We start from the raw sequence: 15,202 nt of genomic DNA, 5'->3' as shown, positions 1-15,202 counted from the left end.
ATGGATCCATGTTATGTTCGTTTTTTCCCTCCTTTTTTTTTTTTATACTGTTCGTGTCCCTATCTCGTGCTGTACATTCCCCGGCCTGTGTCAAGAATGACATGGGGAACATAATGCGCTTCATATCATGTCCCCCTGCTTGCCTGTTAGTGTCTTATACAGTCTACCAAGGGACACTGTATGATATTAAGCATGTATACGCATTATACCGAAAACCTATTGAAAGATAACAAGCAATGGCTTGGCTTTTCCCCTTCAGACCTAACTGTTTTTTATCCATGCAGTCTGCATCATCATACTGCCCTTTTGGCTGCTAAATTTGCTTGCTATTAAAAACAGCATTTTCCCTCATGTTCTTTTCCAAAAATTTTAAGCAATGCACCGTTTTTTAAGAATGGCACTTTTAATCAAACGACCCCCTCCTTCCTTTCCATAAGGCTTTTGCACTTGCTGTAATAATTGAAAGTTTAGCGTTAGCGCCAAAAAAGCAAGAAGAGAATGTTTTTGTAATGCACGCTGGACATAAATTGCATGCAAATGAACTGTGCATCTGAAAGGAGATTGCTTTTTTTTTCTGTGTATTTTTATCTTTTCTTTCAGGCACAATACAGGTTTGGATTGATTTATGTTATGTCGAGTAAGATTAAAAAATACAATAAAAAAATACACTTTAGAGTTGTACACACCTATTTGCCCTTAGCAGACAATTTAATTTTAGGTTTCTGCAGTCAGATAAGTTAAGTGATTATTTCTGATTGGTTATGATGGGTTATTGCACTATACTGTAGTAGGTATGTATTGCACCTTTCCCTGTTTTATCAAGGAAAACCTGTACAGAGGGTAGGTTGTCATTGTGGAGCACTCCTGAAAATGCTGGTTGCCAGGTATAATGGCAAATCAAAGGTTTGAAAAATAACTGACTCAGGACAGGTATGAAAATCATTCACTAGAAAATCACTCACTGCATGCTTGTTCGTCAGCGAGTCAAAATATTGGAGTCAGAAATAGCTAGACAACTGGCAATTTCAGACACCCGTCTATATATTTCTGTCATATCAAGTTTCCCTTAGTTCTAAGTATTTTTTTTATTTTTTAAGTACCCCATTTTAGATCAATTAAATCAATAAGCACTCATTAGACATGAAGGATAAGTGTGGGCAGTCATTAAAATGTATGTATAGCAAAACTTTTTTTTTAGTTTTGGATATTATTTAGAATTTACAGGTATTTATATAGGGCCAACGATTTATGCAGCACTTTACATACCATACTCTCACATTAGTTCTTGCCCTCAAGGAGCTAAAGTTCTGTCTCACGTGCATACATACAGTTCTAGAACCAAATTGGACAGGAGCCGATTTACCCTTCTAGCACGTCTTTGAAGTGTGGGAAGAAACCAGGCAAGCACAGAGAGAACATACAAATTCTATGCAGATAATGTCTTTATCGAGATTCTAACCAGGAACCTGGCAAGGAAGAAATGCTTTCTCACAGCAGAGTAAAACCCCTGTCAGATTATCGTCTCCTCTATCCCGCAGGGCAATTCCCTTTACTCCCTGTCTTAGGCCTTGTACACACGACCGAGTTTCTCGGCAAAAACCAGCAAGAAACTTGCTGGGATTTTTTTTTTGCCGAAGAAACCGGTCGTGTGTACATTTTTCGACGAGGAAACGGTTGAGGAACCCGTCGAGCCAAAAAGAGAGCATGTCTACTTTTTCCCCTGACGGGAATGGAGAAACTTGCCTTGTCGAGTTCCTCAACAGCCTAACAAGGAACTCGACGAGGAAAACGATGTGTTTCGCCCGTCGAGTTCCTCGGTCGTGTGTACGAGGCTTCAGGCTCGGTTCACTCCAAAGTTGTTGCGACTTTCAGTCCAACTTTGATGATACTTTTTGCACTCCGTGGCATTGAAGTTATATCAAAGTCGGATCAAATTAGAGCAGGAACCTTTTCTAAAGTCGGACAGACTTGTTTAATAACTGTTAAGATATCTCTCATAGGAACGCGTTGAATTTCACATGTCACCCGACTTGGGGTCTCACAAGTTGGATCCTTTGTTACATCAGTGTGAACCGAACCTTTGAGACACAACAAAAAGTGAGAAGAAATTGCCACAAAGTGAGAAGAGTTCCCATCGTAGACAGCTGCCACCAGAACAGGTGACCCCATTGGACGATTTCTCAAACCTTGTTCTCAAGACAACTCTAAAAATGAAGATCTCTCTTTTTGTCTTGGTGACAATGATCACCTGGATAAATAGATGGTGAATTTCTTCAGTGGAGACACAAATCTAAAAAAGAAAACTTGGCAGACGGTTTAACTCTTCCTTAAGCCCCATACACATGGACCAAATGCCGGCTGACATTGGATGATTTTTATTGAACCGGCGTGAATACCAGCCGGTCTGACAGAAGCTGGCCATTTGGCCAGGTTTTTTTGGACATGCATGCTGGAAAATCAGTGGCTGACAGGCTCTGATCAGTTCTCTAAACAACAAAAGGGGTTGCCTTTTTATACACTTTAAAATAATGAAAAAATTGGGTGCAAAATACTCCCAAGTAAGCCCATTACATCTCGGTTTATTATAGGGTGAAACAGTCAAGATGGGTCTCTCCTTGATACATTTGCTGTCCTTTGAGAATCCTTACAGCTCTTTACAATGTCTAAGGTCATTTTCACACTGAAGAGCTTTACAGGCGCTATAGCGCTAAAAATAGTGGCGCTTTACCGCCGACGCCCCAGCGCCTTACTGTGAAAGTGCCCTTACTAAACAAGCTACAATTAGGAAGAGCAAAAAACAATAATGTGCTAAAGTACTGTAAAGAATATCTAATCATCAAATTTGTACCACAATAAAGTGATATCTGCTGTGCGTTGGTACTGTTGGCACATCGTTGTTGCTTTTTGCACTAATTTACTAAATAAACGTAATAGTGTGGCCTATAGCAACCGTGAGATTTCTGCCATTTTATTTTATTCTACACCAGCAAAAATGGCTTAATATATTTTTTCATGTTCAGATAGACCTTAAAGTGGAACAATGAGCAAAATAAAAAAAACAACATACATGATACCGTCTGCCAGTAGCATTAACACAGCAGTCCTCCCAGTAATGCCTGGTACACAAGATCGGTTTGTCTGATGAAAACGGTCTGCTGGACCGTTTAATCAGACTAACCGATCGTGTGTGGTCCCCATCGATTTTTTATCCATCGGTGAAAAAACTAGGAACTTTTTTTTTTAATTATCTGATGGTTAAAAAACCGATAGAAAAACACGATCGTCTGTGGGCACGTCCATCGGTTAAAAATCCACGCATGCTCAGAATCAAGTCGACGCACGCTTGGAAGCATTGAACTTCATTTTTCTCAGCACGTCGTTGTGTTTTACGTCACCGCGTTCTGACACGATCGGTTTTTGAACTGATGGTGTGTAGGCATGACTGATAAATGTCAGCTTCATCGGATATCTGATGAAAAAATCCATCAGACCGTTTTCATCGGATGAACCGATCCTGTGCACAGGGCATAACAGTTTTATTACCTGTTGATCCTGTCAGTAAATCAGTTGGTTTCAACTTTATTTAACAGATCAAGCTGTCTAGCAGAAGTGGTAGTTAGAGGGTTGAAACCAATACTGACAGGGGTGCTAATATTGATTGGCTTTAACTTATATAGTTAAGCCATTTGTCTCACAGGGTAAAAAAATCTGTCACTGTGTGTCCCTGAAAAGTGTTGGATTTAGGCTTTAATTTGTTACTCGTGTATGTGAAGACATAAAACAATTATATATCATTACATCCAGCATACTTCCGACATCTACAGTATGCTGTTTATTTTTTTGCCGTACATACCATTTATTGTTATTTTTTCCTATTCAGAGGTTAGATGATTGACGTCTGGTGAAAAACTTCCCCTGGCGCATAAGGCGCGTCACCAGTTTTCCGTAAATAGCCGACCTGCGAGTCGGCTCTATACGGCGCCTGCGCCCGCCGTGTAGAGCTGACTGCGCAGGCGCCATATAGAGCTGACTCGTAAGTCGGCTATTTATGGAAAACTGGTGACGCGCCTTATGCGCCAGGGGAAGTTTTTCACCAGACGTCAATCATCTAACCTCTGAATAGGAATGCCCACTCCCGCAGGAGCCAGAACCCGGAAGCCAGGGGAAAAAAACAATAAAACGGTATGTACGGCAAAAAAAACCCATCATACTGTAGATGTCAGAATTATGCTGGATGTAATGGTATATAGATGTTTTTTTAGGGTGAACCTCCGCTTTAAGGAACTGAGTGGTACCCTGTTTAGTAGAGTGAAATCCGGGGACACTCTACTCACTACACTCCCTTTTTTGGAATTGGGACAGAGCAGAGGGTGGACATAATAGTGGCACACAAAGCTTGCCATGTCAAAATGTTAGGTGTGGCCAACGTTTGCTAATGGTGGGAGTGACTTAAAGGGTTATGGCTTGATAAACCTAAGCCTAGTTTGCTCTGGGTAAAAATTGCATAACAGACAGAGTACAGGGTTCAAGAATGGGAAATATACAAAGTGCCAGGGTAAGGAGTGGTTAACACAATGAGTGTAAGGGTTGGGGTGTCTAACACACAATGCAATGGTTAGGAATAGGCAATCTACAGAATGAAATATTGAAAAGTAAATAAATCGCAGTGTGCCTCTCAAACAAAATGCATCCCTTTAAACCATACAATCCTTCACCCCCCCCCCATGACAAAACCACTTCCTTCACAAATTCCACCCTTTCCTCGTATTGACTGGACCGTGGCATGGCTTTGCTGGCAAGTCCAGTATGACATGTGTGCTGAAATTGTTATAATAAATTAATAATTATGTCAATACATGAGCAAAACAGGCAATAGAGCCAATAAAATGTCATATATGAAGCACTGTGGCCCCCTGGGGACCACCATGGACTGGTCAGGTATGAGGAGGGGCTTTGATTACAGGAGTCAGTAGTAATTAATGCAGTGGTCGGGGTTAGTAGTTCAGGGTCAGTAGAAAGTAATGCCAGGTACAGAGGTAATAAGTAATGTAGAGTTTAAGGGTCAGTAGTAAGTAATGCAGAGTTAAGGGGTCAGTAGTAAATAAGTCAACATTCAGGGGTCAGTAGTAAGTAATGCAGAGTTCAGGGGTCGGTAGTAAGAAAGGCAACATTCAGGGGTCAGTAGTAAGTTATGCAGAGTTCAGTGTTTAGTAATAAATAATGCAGAGTTCAGGGGGTCCACAGTGAATAGTAAATGCAGAGTTCATGGCAGCAGTAAATAATACATCATTCAGTCAGTAGTAAGTAAAGCAAAGCACGGGCCCAGTAGTGACACATTCCGTAAATAAGTAACACAGAGTTCAGATGTTAGTAGTAAGTAACGCAGGGATCAGTAGTAAGTAGCTGATTAAGGAGCAAGTAACACAGAGTGCAGGGATTGGTGGTATGTACCATTCAGGCACCTGGCTGCTTACTCCCTTAATCCACAGTGGTAGCACCTGTACAGTTGTAGGAGGAACCATATACTAACAGGACAGGGAGAAGATTGTAGCATTAGGTGGAGCATGTTACATTTCCAGCATAACTGCCCCGCCCAACCCCCCCCCCCCCCCCGCTGCATTTAGTGTCCCAGGCTGCATTTAGAGGTGACTTCCTGTAGAGGGCACTCCTATAAAATAAAGAGACAAAGTGTGAACTGCTACTGGTTAGCATAGCCATGCATCTTTTCCCTCCACGTTACAACTTTGTTTCTGGGGCAGCTACTCCTAATGGCCACTCACCTCCTTTTCGCAGCCCTATACCTCGGTGTAATGTTAACTTACTAGCTCTAAAATAAAGATCTCCTAGGCTCAGGTGTGCACTGCAGGCTACCATCACAAGCAAGGGCAAGCCAGCAAATAATCCATATCCTTACCTCACACAACACAGTCTGCACAAGCCAGGAGAAAAGGGACCTAGTAGACCATGTGATATCAACATGTGACATTGTCAATAACCCCTGACACAGCCAGGAGCATACACAAGTTCCCCACTCCGGCCATACACAAAAGTATTGCTAGGATAGATTACCCTGCAGACATCCGTGCCAGGGACACCATTATTTAAGCCCAACTCTAGGAAAATTTACAATCATCCATTGCTGTGCCCACATTGCAAGGGTTGAAGGGCTATTAGCTTTCTTTGTCTAGGAGAGAAAATAATCTCTTTTACATACCTGATCCTCTGCTCCCCTGGCAGACATCAGGACCCCAGACCAATGGAACATGAGGAAGCAGAACATACAAAGACTGGTCTAGCTGTGGAGAGGAGTAGTGGATCAGGTAAGTATTTTTTTTTCCGTTCCCCTAGACCAGAGGTCCCGCTGTTGCGAAAATTACAAGTCTCACCCTCCTTCTGCCAGTGGGAGTCATTCTTGTAACTGTCAACCTTGCAATGCCTCATGGGACTTGTAGTTTCGCAGCTGGAGGGCAGCTAGTTTAAGACCCCTGCTCTTGCTCGAAAAGAGCAATTCATCCTTGCAGTGCAGCCATAGCCCCATGGCAAGGGATAATATTTTAGCTGACTGGACTTGGGCTTTAAATTTGGAAAAAGATCTTCACTAGGGCCAAAATTTGGAAAACTTTTTCCCAGGGACAACTCCCTAAAATGAGGGATTATTCCTGGAAACTGGGGACATCTGGTCACCTTACTGCTTAGTTTATGATCCTATTGAAATTACAATAGCAGCAAATACCTCCATGTTAGTTTAACAAAATAGGTAATGAAACAAATCATCAGACAGAAAGTAACATAAATTGGATCTTTCCTCCCTTTGATCCAATTTCCCATCAGCATGCAGCTCTGTTCTATCTTCAACAAAGATGTGTTATCCTAAACAAAGATGCTTTGTTTTAACTTACCTTTTTGTTTTCCCAGTTTCTGGTTCCTCTAAGGTACTGGTGACATAACCCCGTTTGCACAGATGACTTCTGGAAAGACATTGTTACCAGTTCCATTTAGATACATTTTATACCTAGACTGCAAGATCTCACAGTATTATCATACTGTGCATGCGTGAAACAAAGCACACAACATCATGCGCCTCATCTCACACTTGCACATTCTGACATTGAACCCATCTGTTGGGGGAGCAAAAAAAAAAAAATGTTTTCCTCCCAAGAATTCACAAGGTCTCTGGGAAGGGCTTTTTTCCCCCAACAGATAAATGTAATGTGTATATGGCACATATACGTGAAATGGGATGCATGTCATGAGTTCCATCTAGCACATGGGCATGGGCGTCCGCAGGTAGGTGCAAGGGGGGCACGCCTGGAATCTGGACCCTGTACATGGCATATGCCTAGAATAAGGTCTGCCGTTTCACCTTTAAAAATAAATACTTAGTTGCGGCTAAGTCCCTCCTCTTCATGACATTGTTGAAAGGGGGCAGAGCATGGGTGACCTTAAAATTATGCCCCCCCCCCCGAAAAAAGCTCTGCACATGGGCAGTAAGATAATACTGTGTGACAGGGTGCAATGTCATCAGCTGGCCAGCACATGGATAAAGGAAATAGAAGCCAGCCACCGATGTTATTTTTTGAAAATGGCTGCATGGCGGAGGCATTGAAAAAAAGCATATTTACGTAACCTGAATGATATGTTGCACAGATCTGTAAGTCCACGGGGGGGGGGGGGGGGGGGGGGCTGCTTTAATTTGCAGTTTTCTAAACGGGTACAAAATTAGATGCAATAATGCAATCTACATGTTCAGGATGGCAAAGAGCAAACATACATTGCAGAATAATACAACACTCATTGCATTGACTCTTCAAAGCAATTTGCTCAATCACGGTAATATGTGGCTGCATATCATAGTCTCCATAACATTCAGCAGAGTCCAACTGAGAATCACTAGTTCAGTTTACATTTCAGAACACAAACAGCGAATATCCCCAAAAACTTCATCCTCGTAGTGAAGTTAAGGGTAGCTCTGGTTACTAAGGCAAGCACTCATAAATGGAACTAGGGTGTTCTGGTAGCAAATGGAGAGGAACTCCACTAAGTAGGGTCTGCTAGAGAAGTGTGCTATTAGATTCCTTCCCAACTGCTCCTGACAGTGGAAACTAGATGTTCACCTGGCTGCAGATTACTTTTCCAGCTACTTCTGCCTAAGAGCCGGTTCACACAGGGGCAACGCGACTTCTAGCACGACTTTGGGAGGCAACTTGGACACGACTTGAGTATGAATCATCAGACAACTTACAAGGCAAGTTCAAGTTGCCTCCAGGACAGTAGAAGGCAACTTCAAGTCGCCTCCAGGACAGGAGGCTTTCCAGTGGCCAATCAAACAAACATCAGCTCTGTGGGAGGGAGGGGGAGAAAGGGGTTTGCCTGAGAAATGTATGTTATCTTCCTGTATTGTTGCTTCAGTTAAGACAGTGATCCGACTTCTGAGGCATTTTCCATTGAAATCAATGGGTAGAAGTTGCCTACAAGTCGGATTGAAGTAGTACAGGAACCTTTTCTGAAGTCGGAGCGACTTCAGTAGTGTGTATAAAGACGGCTCCATTCACTTTCATTGATTTTCTCAACCACGCGACTTGGGACTGCTTGGGGCAACTTCAATTCGGATCCCAGGTCGCCCCTGTGTGAACCGGCTCTCATAAGGTGTGGCCTCTTTGGGCTGCTAGAGCAGCTGGGGGGACTTATTCTCACTGGGTATGTCCAGGAACCTAGGGAGCTGTGGATGACAAAGGTAAAAGTGTCTGTGCCTGCATCTGAACATGATGAGCAAATGAGCACTCTGCTATGTTCTCTAAAGAGCACCCGTGGATGTTGCCTTCCTGGAAAAATAATTCTGATCTCATATTAACAGGTGGAGCCTCCTGAAACAGCCAATTATAGTTCTGCTCCCCAGGCATACAGCAAGAACTTTGTTTCACTAAAATATGGTATAGATCCAAGAAATTACAGGGTTTATGAAAGACTACATTAGCATGGCCCTAGTCCCTATCTCTATTAAACGCAGGGCTTTTTTTCTCAGAGAATAGATGCAGGAACTCCGACCTTCGTCTCTACTCCCTACCCGCCTCTGAGCATCGTTCCTTCCACTGTACCACCAAAGAACAACCCAAAATAAATTCTCCTGCTCCTGACAATCGCAACAATACTACATATGTGTATGTTATTTGTTGATTGTACCCGTAGTACAGCCCAGAAGCAAAAGTACGCATTTTCCTTTTTTTTTTTGTCCTACCTAAAACACACCTACACTAATTGACACTGATGCTAATTAAAAGAAAAAATGTTGCTCAAAATATACTAACTTTGATCTTTGACCCTGACCTTTGACCCCGACCTTGACCCAAACACTAAGGCCTCGTACACATGACCAAGTTTCTCGGCAAAAAACAGCAAGAAACTTGCTGGGAGATATTTTTACTGAGGAAACCGGTCGTGTGTACATTTTCATCAAGGAAACTGTCGAGAAACTCGACGAGCCAAAAAGAGAGCATGTTCTCTATTTCCTTGACGGGAATGGAGAAAATTGGGTTGTCGAGTTTCTCGACGGCTTCACAAGGAACTCGACGAGCAAAATGATGTGTTTCGCCCGTCGAGTTTCTCGGTCTTGTGTACGGGGCCTAACCCTGGCACTTACCCAGATCAAACCTTGATGTAAAAAAATAAAATTATTAATAAAAATGCCAATTTCTTCCCTGGAACCCGTGGTTGCAGGACATACATTTTCTACGTGTATGGTCTGCATAAGAGGGTCCAAGTATCGGTCCATACCACTTCAGCCCCCGGACTATTTTGTTGCTAAATGACCGGGCCACTTTTTGTGATTCGGCACTTCGTCGCTTTAACTGACAATTACGCAGTCGTGCGACGTGGCTCCCAAACAAAATTGACGTCCTTTTTTCCCCACAAATAGAGATTTCTTTTGGTGGTATCTGATCACCTCTGCAGTTTTTATTGTTTGCCCTATAAATAAAAATAGAGCAACAATTTTGAGAAAAAATTCAATATTTTGTACTTTTTGCTATAATAAATATCATCAAAAAATATATAAAAAAACATATTTTTTCTCAGTTTAGGCCCATACGTATTCTTCTACATATTTTTTGTAAAAAAATTGCAATAATTGATTATTGATCGGTTTGCCCAAAAGTTATAGCGTCTACAAAATAGGGGATAGTTTTATGGCATTTTTTTCAGTTCATTTTTTTCAGTGTTGTCACACGAAAAGACATAATATAATATTTACAAAAATGTAAGGGGTGTACTCACTATATATATACACACACACACACACACACTATTTTGTCAAAAGTATTGTGACACCTGCCTTTACATGCACATGAATTTTAATGGCATCCCAGTCTTAGTCCAAGGGGTTCAATATTGAGCTGGCCCACCCTTTGCAGCTATAAAACTTCTTCTCGGAAGGCTGCCACAAGGTTTAGGAGTGTGTCTATGGTAATGTTTGACCATTCTTCCAGAAGCGCATTTGTGAGGTCAGGCACTGATGTCGGAGGCCTGGTTTACAGTCTCCGCTCTAATTCATCCCCAATCTGTTCTATCGGGTTGAGGTCAGACCCCTTTGCAGGCTAGTCAAGTTCCTCCACCCCAAACTTGCTCATCCATGTCTTTATGGACCATTGAAGAATGGTCAAACATTCTCATAGACACACTCCTAAACCTTGTGAACAGCTTTCCCAGAAGAGTCAAGGCTGTTATAGCTGCAAAGAGTGGGCCAACTCAATATTGAACCCCTTTTGTAAATATTGTATTATATCTTTTCTAAGGCCTCGTACACACAATAGGATAGCCAGAGGACAACGGTCTGAAGGACCGTTTTCATCAGTCCAAACCAATCGTGTGTAGGCCCCATAGGTTATTTAATCTTCGGTTAAAAAAATAGGAACTTGATTTAAAATTTAACCGATGGACGCCTAACCGATAGGTCAAAACCGATCGTTAGTATGCAAAAGCATTGGTTAAAATCCCGCGCATGCTCAGAATCAAGTCGACGCATGCTTGGAAGCATTGAACTTCATTTTTTTCAGCACGTCGTGGTGTTTTACGTCACCGCGTTCTGACACGATCGGTTTTTTAACTGATGGTGTGTAGGCGCGAGGGACCATCAGTCAGCTTCATCGGTTAACGGATGACAACGGTCCTTCGGACTGTTCTCATCGGATGGACTGATTGTGTGTATGAGGCTTAAGACAACACTGAAATTGTTTTGCTTTGCTACAATGTAAAGTAGTGAGTGTACAGCTTGTATAACAGTGTACATTTGCTGTCCCCTCAAAATAACTCCACACACAGCCATTAATGTCTAAACCACTGGCAACAAAAGTGAGTACACCCCTAAGTGAAAATGTCCAAATTGGAACCAATAAGCCATTTCCCCTCCACAGTGTCATGTTACTTGTTTGTGTTACAAGGTCGTAGGTGTGAATGGGGAGCAGGTGTGTTAAACTTGGTGTAATTGCTCTCACTCTCCCATACTGGTCACTGCAAGTTCAACATGGCACCTCATGGCAAAGAACTCTCTAGGGAAAATTGTTGCTCAACATAAAGATGGCCTAGGCTATTAAAAGATTGCCAAGACCCTGAAACTGAGCTGCAGCATGGTGGCCAAGACCATACAGGAGTTTAACAGGACAGGCCTCGCCATGGTCGACCAAAGAAGTTGAGTGCAAGTGCTCAGCGTCATATATTGAGGTCGTCTTTGAAAAATAGAAGTATGAGTGCTGCCAGCATTGCTGCAGAGGTTGAAGGGGTGGGGGGTCAGCCTGTCAGTGCTCAGACCATAGAGTCACACACTGCATCAAATTGGTCTGCATGGAAGTCATCCCAGAAGGAGGCCTCTTCTAAAGATGCTGCACAAGAAAGCCCACAAAAAGTCTGTGCCATCCATTGTCACCACTGTGCCAAGCCATTAAACGCAGCCACTGTGCCATCCATTGTCACCACTGTGCCATGCTATTAAATGCAGCCACTGTGCCATCCATTGTCACCACTGTGCCATGCCATTAAACGCAGCCACTGTGCCATCCATTGTCACCACTGTGCCATGCCATTAAACGCAGCCACTGTGCCATCCATTGTCACCACTGTGCCATGCCATTAAATGCAGCCACTGTGCCATCCATTGTCGCCACTGTGCCATCCATTGTCACCACTGTGCCATGCCATTAAACGCAGCTACTGTGACATCAATTGTCACCACTGTGCCCTTTAATGGTCGCCGCTGTGCCAATTATCCCCACTGTGCCCTGTAAATTGCTTTCTACCCCCCCCCCCCCACCCGGCACTTACCTTTACTGGAGTCAGGCATCCACGTCCCACGATGTCTTCTCCCGCCCTCGATGACTGACAGGCGTATCAGCCATTCAGGTTACCGGTAGCCAGAACCGGCCAACCTGATTGGCTGAGACGCCTGTCATCTTATCCAAGGGGCGTACAGTCTGTGCCCTCCGAGAATAAGCTTCCGGGACCCGAGGGCTGTATTGGGAAAGCCTATCAGAGCTGTTGGCTTTGATAGACATTTCCGTACAGCCAACCAGCTGGCGTTATTCAGATGGCCGGACATGATCGCCGACCATCTGAATAACAGCGGCGATAATAACATAGATTTGTGCAATGCATGAATCTATGTTATTTCAGTGGCGGTGAGAGCCAGACGGGGCGGCGCTCCAGCGCCCTCTATGGACGAACCGCCACTGCTCATGCATCTTAAAAAGATTTCTGTTTCAAGCATAAAACATCAAGGCCATAGGCAAGTACTATTTGTGTATGTACTCCATTTTGCTGTGTGCACCACTTAATATAAACAGCACTGCTGCCATCGATCTGATCTTCTCACAATACACATTAGACATGCGCACACTGAAATATTTACTTTTGGAATTTCGTTTTCGTCCAAAAAATACATTTATTTAGTTACTCTCGAAATCCGTTTTTATCTATTTTGTTTCATCCGAAAATCTGAATTATTTAAGGTCGAATGTGTCATTGAAGGCTAATGTCTGTCGAATGTTCTAAGAAGATTTGACGGAGCAGCTAAACTGTACGACGCCGCAATCGTACATTCCCGGTCGAATGTTCCGCCTATAAGCTATAGAAGAATTCTAATATTGTATGACACTAGTAATAATTATATTTATAAATTATTATTACTAGTTAACCGACATTCAAATTCTTCTATAGCCTATGGGCGGAGCATTTGACTGGAAATGTACAATTGCGGCGTCGTACAGTTTAGCTGCTTGTCTAATCTTCTTAGAACTTTCGACAGACACCATAAGCCTTCAATGATAGATTAGACATTTGTATGTTTTTTGCTGCTTTGTCGAATCTTCGTCGTTCATGTTGAATGGTCTTCCCCAACACTGTCTCTATGATGTCGAATATTTCCTCTCTATGTAGAATAATCTTGGACTAATAGAGTTAAGGTTAGGCACATTCGACCACAGGTTCGATAGACACAGATTGCTATTGTCAGCGTCATGTCTTATCTGCTATCTATATTGAACTGTTGTAGTAAATAAAGCATTTTTTATGTCGGATTTTTCAGATTTCGGATTCTGCGCGTTTGTTTCTTTTTTATTAAACCGATAACGAAAATACCCGAAATTCATACAAAAATGCATTTGGACGAAAACTAATGCACATGTCTAATACACATACACATATATTTCCATCAAGTTAAAAGGGTGTTAAAGGATATGTGTATGATCATTACTTAAAGGGGTTGTAAAGGTACAATTTTTTTTTTCCTAAATAGCTTCCTTAGTGCAGTCCTCCTTCACTTACCTCATCCTTCGATTTTGCTTTTAAATGTCCTTATTTCTTCTGCAAAATCCTCACTTTCTGTTCTCTGTCTGTAACTCCACACAGTACTGCAAGGCTTTCTCCCTGGTGTGGAGTGTCGTGCTCACCCCCTCTTATGGACTACAGGAGATTCAGGACACTCTCTATGCTGCAGACAGGGAAAGGAGCTTTGTGTTAGTGGGCGTCCTGACTCTCCCGTAGTCCAAGGGAGGGGGCGAGCACGACACTCCACACCAGGGAGAAAGCCTCACATTACTGTGTGGAGTTACAGACAGAAGAACAGGAAGTGAGGATTTCTCAGAAGAAATAATCACATTTAAAAGCAAAATCGAAGGATGAGGTAAGTGAAGGAGGACTGCACTAAGGTAAAGGAAGCTTTTAAGAGAAAAAAAATTGTACCTTTAAGTAATGATCATACACATATCCTTTAACACCCTTTTAACTTGATGGAAATGTATGTGTATGTGTATTAGACATGTGCAATAGTTTTCGTACCTTTACAACCCCTTTAATGTGATTCTAATGGTAAGGCTTGACAGCTGATGAAAACACTATTGAGATACAGTACAGGCATACCCCACTTTGAAGTACACAATGGGGTTTATTTACTATCGCTGGAAAGTGCAAGAATTAGGCTCACTTCTGCATAGAAACCAATGAGCTTCTAACTCCAGCTTGTTCAATTAAGCTTTGGTAATAAAACCTGGAAGCTCATTGTTTTTTTGTGAGAAGTAAACCTGATTTTGAACTTTCCAGCTTTAGTAAATAAACCCCATTGTGTACTAAAATGTGGGGTATACCTGTATTGGTCTAAAACAAAATTATTCATGCAAAGGGTAAGTGCAGTTTATTAAAAACCCATCATCATCCATCATATCCATATATAGGAGTACACATATCAGATGTGTAGGCTTATAAGTTCTCAATGTATTTATACCCTATTCTGGTGACATTTGTGATATTTTGCTCTTGCATTAGTCCTGGTCTGTAGGAATAATGATAATCCTGCATATATGCCTTGAGGAATTTGAGGAGATAGGCTTAGGAAGGGGAAAATGATGTGGTTTTTCATAAAGTGCTCACCCCCCTTTAAACATACTGTTTTGATTCATGCAAATTATATATCTGTTTTTCTTTATCTGTAAAAGGCCCGACTGTCAGAATCACATTCTAGGTAGTGATTATATACTTACCTTTAGACACCCTGTTAGTTTGAAGAATAGACTTGGCACATAAGCGGCCTTATCTCTGGTAAGCGTAAAGTCCAGTATGTCTGGCTGTCACCGCACACACAGAACTCCCTTTGACAAAATACAGACGCTGTCCTTTTATAATTCAAGGTTATCTAATGTTCAGAAATAAATGAAGGTCAAAATGT

The 15,202-nt window shown here is 42.2% G+C and overlaps 1 protein-coding gene across 4 annotated transcripts in view; it reads left to right on the top strand.

The window, feature by feature from the left end:
- FGF13 (fibroblast growth factor 13) overlaps positions 1-15,202 on the top strand; it is a 497,159-nt gene that overhangs the window by 293,498 nt on the left and 188,459 nt on the right. The gene's annotated exons all lie outside the window — the stretch shown is intronic.

This window comes from Rana temporaria, chromosome 9 (genome assembly GCF_905171775.1).
Source record: "Rana temporaria chromosome 9, aRanTem1.1, whole genome shotgun sequence".
NCBI lineage: Eukaryota > Metazoa > Chordata > Amphibia > Anura > Ranidae > Rana > Rana temporaria.
This window is presented reverse-complemented; position numbering and strand designations above follow the sequence as displayed.